The following is a 6,491-nucleotide window of genomic DNA, read 5'->3' on the forward strand; positions in this document are numbered from 1 at the left end:
TATATATATATATATATATATATATATATATATATATATATATATATGATCACTAACTTTGTATATTTCACACACCATCCTCCTCCCTTTACCCAATCCTACCAGGTGCCCAGGGTCCCCATGCCAGTCTCTGGCTGACCAGGACTCCCTCAGTGAATGTTCACATGAGACCTCATACTGGACCTCCCTCAGATGCCAACAAAATTGATAACTTCTATACCTCATTGCTTTCAGCCCATGCAAGGTGACCAAAGGGCACATTAAAAGCCAAATCAAGCACAATTTTTCTGTTCTTGTTTTTGTCCAGACATAGCCTGTAGGGAATTCCCAACGAGAAAACTTCCTCTAATACAGATCCCCATTTTCTCTTTGACAGAGTCTCAGAGTTGTCTGGGACACTGAGAGGTTAGTCATTTGCCCAGGATCACCCCCTCCTCTCAGAGGAGAAACCAATATCAGAGGAATACAATGGCTTACGTGCTTGTCCACTCCTTGCATTTTAAGGAAGGGCTTAAAAAATTTAATTCACACTAATGAAGATGAGTCATTTCAGTATTGCGGTAAAGTTGGGATATGTTTCCCAGCTCCCCTCAAATCCCATCATTTGGGAAACTGCCACACTTGGGTACAGAGCTCATCCGGCTGATAAAATCAATCAAAAAGTATTTATTAAGCACTTTGTGCCTGGTACTAGGGTAGGCACTGAAGAGAGCACAAAAATGAAAGCCCCTTTCCTCCAAGAGTTTGCATTAATCTCTCTGAGTCTTAGTTTTATCATCTGTTAAGTGGGGATAACTGTATCTGCCTTGCCTTGCCTTGCCTAAGGTGAAGGTAAGGTTCAAATGAAAACTAGAAAGAACTATGTAAGTTTAAGGTGACTATCTTTATTCTTGTTTTCACATAATCATGCCAGAACGGGGAGTCCCAGCATATTAACCAAATGCCTGAAGAGAAATTTTTCTTAATAGGAAAGAAAGGCAGGGTCTTGCTTTCCCTATATAACTCTCCTGATGCTCTCATTGAAGTATTTTTTTTCATTGAAGTATCTTGGGGGAGCTTCTCTCCCTTCCCCCAGTGTCAGATCCTCTAAGCCAAAATTTTAAGGTTTTTCAGGGCACGATGATGCTTGTTTTCATTCCCCAGGATCTGACTGGATGCAGAGGGTCCGGATGATGAATTCAGAGGTGAAAAAGAATTTAGAGGCATCTAGTCTAACCACCTCACCAAAGGGCAGAGGTTAGGTGATTTCCAGGATCACAGCTAGTAGGTCTCACAGGTAGGATTTGAACCCAGATCTATCCTGACTGCAAATCTAACACTCTAACCATAATGCCACACTGCCTCTACCCCAGATCTTTACGCAATTTATTTCTCAGTCTATCCCACTTTCCCGGTGGGCTTCAGCTGCTGGCTTTGGCCATGATTGTAGCTGTATCCAGCTAATTCTTGTTAAAGTATTTTACACATCTTGGATTTCTTTTTAGGGGAAGGAGGCCCTTTGACTCCATAGGTGAAAGTGGCACCTGGTAAGGAACTTATACCAATGCAGGTCACACCTTCTCTGCAATTTTATAGTTGCCTGAGGAACTGAGAGGTTGGATAACTTGCCCAGGGTTACAGTCAGTATGTGTCAGAGGTGGTACTCAAACCTAGGTCTTCCCTACTCTAAGTCTATCCCGTACCCCATAATGCCTGTTATTTGGAATTACTCTGGAGAGCAAATGCTCATTTAGACAGGTGAGTGTTCTTGGGGACCATTTGGTCCCTTTAGGGAAAAGTAAAAAGAACTACATTTGTACAGCACTTTAAGGTTCGGAAAGTACTTTACATACATACATTGAAAGAGGACCAGAGTACCCTCATCTACTCAGTCCCCCTGGTCAGCTGCTCAGTTCTAACCTGACCTGAGGTCCTGGTTGACATGCTCTGACTTCATATGCCAGACAGTGGCTCTGGCACCAACTCTTTCGTCATCTTGGTCCGGGCACCCTCCTCCCTGCAATATTCAGTTGATCCCCTTTTCCCCTGTGTGGATGCTGAGATGCCACTTACCTTGGCTCAGCCCCAGGGCTGACGGGACAGCAGGGGTTGCTGGAGCCTCAGCTCACACTCCAAGGAAGGCAGTTTCTGGGCTGGTGGAAAGAGCTTTCCTCCCTCCCTCCCTCCCTCCCTTTCTCTCTTTGTCTCTCCCTCTCTAACTCCAGGATCGCCTCTGTTTTATACAGTCCAGAATGACGTCTTCAAGCTTGGTCCCACCTCTACCTTCTGTCCCCTCCCTTATCAATCCCTCTTTAAAAAATTATAAAAGCTACTTACTCACAGCCCTGTTTTCTGCCCCTTAATTTCTTTACCTCTTATCTCCCATGAGAGGACTCAGTCCCTCCTTTCTTCTCTCTTGTTTTCCATCCTTTCCTATGTACTCCATCTCTCATCCCTCACTCCCTTGGTCCCCTCATTCCCTCCTTCCTCCCTGCTACTAGACACAATGGCCATTTAGCTAACCCTAAAAGAGGCTCAAAATGAGGTCCTAGAGTGGGGTGGTAAGCTCCTGTTATGGCAACTTCCTCCTCTTTCTGACCCCTGGCCGAACAACCTTGGGTAATCATTGCAAGCCCACTTGGACAGTGGTAGAAATAGCTATAACCAAAAGTATATATAATTACTGTTTATTATTGTTCATTTTTATTGATAATTAAAATTAAAGCAATAATTAATTAAATGTTAATGAAATGAATAAGAAATTATTACTTACAGAGGTAGTATGGCTTAGTGAAGGAGTGTGAAATTCAAATATAAATGGGGCCACTGAATTACATATAAGATCCCTCTGGCTGAAAATTGACTTACAAAACAACATATTAGCATTTTTGTTATTGAGAAAGTTTCAGTTGTGCCCAATCCATCATAACCCCATTTGGGTTTTTCTTGGCAGAAATCTTAGAAGGTTTGCCATTTCCTTCTCCAGTGCATTTTACAGATGAGGAAACTGAGGCAAACAGGGTAAAGTGACTTGCCCAAGGTCACATAACTATTGAGTGTCTGAGGTTGAATTTGAACCCAGGTCCCCCTGACTCCAGATCCAGCCCTCTATCCATTCCACCACCTAGCTGTCCCAATATTAACATTAGCTATGTTGTTGTATTTTCATTTATTTTGTTAAATATTTTCCACTTAAGTTTTAATCTAATTCCCCTCAGTCAAGGGAATATTGTTGGCATTGGTGTCACTGGCTAAGTGTTTGATACCTTTGCCTTACAGGAAAAAGTGCTGGACATGGAGTCAAAAAGACCACTCCAAATACCAACTTCAGTTCTTGCTAGTTTTGTGACTGTAGCTTAGGCACTTAGCCTTTTTGTTGCCCAGTTTTCTCATCTGTAAAATGGGGAGAATGACAGCTGTAGAACCTCTTTTACAAGACGATTGTGAGGCTCAAGTAAATCCATGAATATACACTTCTTTGCAAACTTTCGACAATTTAGGAATGTCAGTGTTGTCATTAGCATAAACTTTTTTCAAGGATCTCAAAGGAAGGAAAAAAGGCAAATTGCACTGATAAGCAAGATAGCTCCATAGAGACATTGAGGGAATTATTTATGGAAGATTCATATGATCTGATTCCAAATCTTGGAGTTAAGTTAAACCTTAGAGTCTACCTTACTGACCCACCTTGCGGGCACAATGGAGAGAGCCCTGGGCCTACAGTTAGGAGGACCTGAGGTCAAATTGAGCCTCAGACACTCGCTGTGTGACCCTGGGCAAGTCACTTAACCACTTAACCCTGTTTGCTTCTGTTTCCTCATCTGTAAAAATGATCTGGAGAAGGAAATAGTAAACCACCCCAGTATCTCTGCCAAAAAAATCCCAAATGAAGCAGAACAAGTCCTGGGAGCCAGAGCTGTAGCCAAGACAGACAATGGAGGGCAACAGTGGTAGCAGTAGTAGTAGTAGTGTGATTGGCCACCATGCCTGGGGTTAGAACCAGGAGGACAGGGTGCATGGTGGTCCCTAGATCAGCCCCACAGGCTGAAGCAGTTTCATTTTCACTTGTGGAAAAAATACAACGTAGGTTCAAAGCACACAATGTCCTCCAGTGGGCTCCATTTGTTCCACTGGAATGGGAAAAAAACCAAGACCTCCACAGAAGCAGCTGCAGCCCCGGATGGTCTGGCTGTGGCTGGCATCTTCCTGGAGACTGGAGACAAATACACCAGCATGAATAGGCTAACAGATACCCTGTGCATGGTCAGGGTCAAACTCTAAACTGCTCCTGGAGGATCCTAAACCAGAGTCTGCTGACTTCCCTTCTCAGGGAGATAAAGCCCAGTCCAACTGATTCAATTACAATTCCTCCTACCCATGAACCTCCACTACTGTACCCACCCAGGGTCCCTGACCTCACCACCCCTGAATGACAGTATGGCTTACATAGTGCTCAAGGAGCCCATCACAACTTCAAAAGAGATAGATGGAAAAGTTCCATCGCTTCCTTTTCACTGCAGAGGATGATGAGAAGGTCCACATGGTGAACAATTTCCCGCCTCTCAAACACTGAAGGATAGAGTATTTCAGGCCTCTTTTCAGTCCTGAAGGGGGTCATGCTGTCAGTGGTAACAGCAATGAGGTCCAATGTGCTTCCGAATCAGCTAAGACCAAACCAGGTGTGTGGCCGTTGGTCATGGACTGACTTCTCAGAGCCATTTAGGGGCTGGAGACAGGGTAAAAGAGAGAATGGCTATTTCAAGGGCATTATTTAGTTCCCTCCAGTCCATTTATGATTTGCTTTAGGCGTCCTTACTAAAGGAATTACCTGATTTAAGTGCTAAGAAACCCCCTACTCCCAACTACTCTGCTATCCCATGATCCTTTGACAGCTTTGAAACTGGCCAGCCTTTTAAAAAAATCCAAGGAGGGGCAGACTGCAGATTTTAAAATCTATCTGGGTTAGAGTCACCAGGAGGAGTGAGAAATGGGAGAAGGAGAGGATGGCTTCCTAGGTCCTGGTTAATGGAGAAGGGAGGTAGATATTAGTAACTGTCAGGAATGACTCTTGGGGTTCGACCTGCCTGCCTTTTCCCAGGGGTCACTTCCCCATCTGTCCCATCCACAATGCAAACTCCTTCCCTAGGGAAAAAAGCACTTTTCTCTTCCCCTCCAGCAGCTCTGGCCCCTTCTTGAACCCTCTGCTGTGACAAGGCCCTGTGCTCCAAGGCCATGGGCAGCTGTTGGCAACACAAAAGCAGTAATTCCACCAGGCGGGAGATCCCTTCCCAGTGCCACTTACCTTGAATACTGAAACTAGGCCCTGGAAACAGAGCTACAGAAGGCTGTAGGTTTGGGGGGTAGGGGGTTGTTGTGAGTGTTTTGTTTTGTTTTCTGCTATTGCACTGCCAACCATTAAAAACACTAATGTGACAAAAAAATGGGGTCATGAAGAGTCGGACATGACTGAAAACGACTCAATGACAAGAAGGAGATGAGGGGGGAGAACATTTCAGGCAGAGGGCAGTCAGTGCAAAGGCAGAATCTGAGTGTCATGTGTGAAGGGCAGTAAGCAGGCAGGTGTGGATTGGAGATGTGTGGAGGGGAAGTAAGTGAAGAGAGACTGCAAAGGTAGGAGGGGACCAGGTTGTAAAGGGTTTTTTTTTGGTTTGTTTTGGGGAGGCAATTGAGGTTAAGTGACTTGCCCAGGGTCACACAGCTAGTAGTATCTGAGGTCAGATTTGAACTCAGGTCCTCCTGACTCTAAGGCCAGTGCTCTATCTATTATGTCACCTACCTGAGCCTCGGCTTTAATTGCTTATCAGAGCATTGAATGTTTGCCTCTGGGAGTAATAGGGAGCCACTGGAGTTTTCTGAGTAGGGGGTGTGACATCGTCATACCTATGCTTTAGGATATTACCTTGGCAGCTGAGTGGAGGGTGGATTGGAACAGGGAGAGGCTAGAGGCAGGGAGACCAACCAGAAGGCATTGGCACTTTTCATCTTTACTGATTTTAAGGGGCATGAGAAGAAACCACAGAGCTATTTTAAGTTATATTTCTCTTATTAGTGATTTGGAGCAATGTTTCATATCACTGCCAATAATTTACAATTTTTCTCCTGAAAGATTGTTTGTATCCTTTGACCACTTGTCTATTGGGAAATGGTCTTGGTCCTACATTTTTGCTCACTTATTTAACAGATGAGATGACCTCAAGTTTCTGAGGTCCAGAGAAGATGAATGGCTTCTCCAAAGCCACACAGTTAATGATTAGCAGAGCCATCCAATATGAATGCTTTTTTGGCAATTACCTATCTGTCCCTTCTGACTGATGAAGGCCCAGAGGGCAGGATATTCTCAAGGTACATTAAATTTGGAGTCAGAGGACCTGGGTTCAAGTCCTAGCTTTGCCACTTGCTATCTACATGACTTTGGATAAGTCATCTAACATCTTTGGACATAATTTTTCTCATCTGTAACATAAAGGGGTTGGATTAAGTGACCTCTAAGA

The 6,491-nt window shown here is 44.2% G+C and overlaps 1 pseudogene; it reads left to right on the forward strand.

Moving 5' to 3' along the window:
* Nucleotides 1-3,388: 3,388 nt before the first annotated feature.
* LOC138151248 (carbonic anhydrase 7-like) lies at nt 3,389-4,587 on the forward strand (annotated as a pseudogene).
* Nucleotides 4,588-6,491: the final 1,904 nt, after the last annotated feature.

This window comes from Petaurus breviceps, unplaced genomic scaffold (assembly GCF_028583685.1).
Source record: "Petaurus breviceps papuanus isolate PSGF00001 unplaced genomic scaffold, PetGlider_PUasm1.0 90895, whole genome shotgun sequence".
NCBI lineage: Eukaryota > Metazoa > Chordata > Mammalia > Diprotodontia > Petauridae > Petaurus > Petaurus breviceps.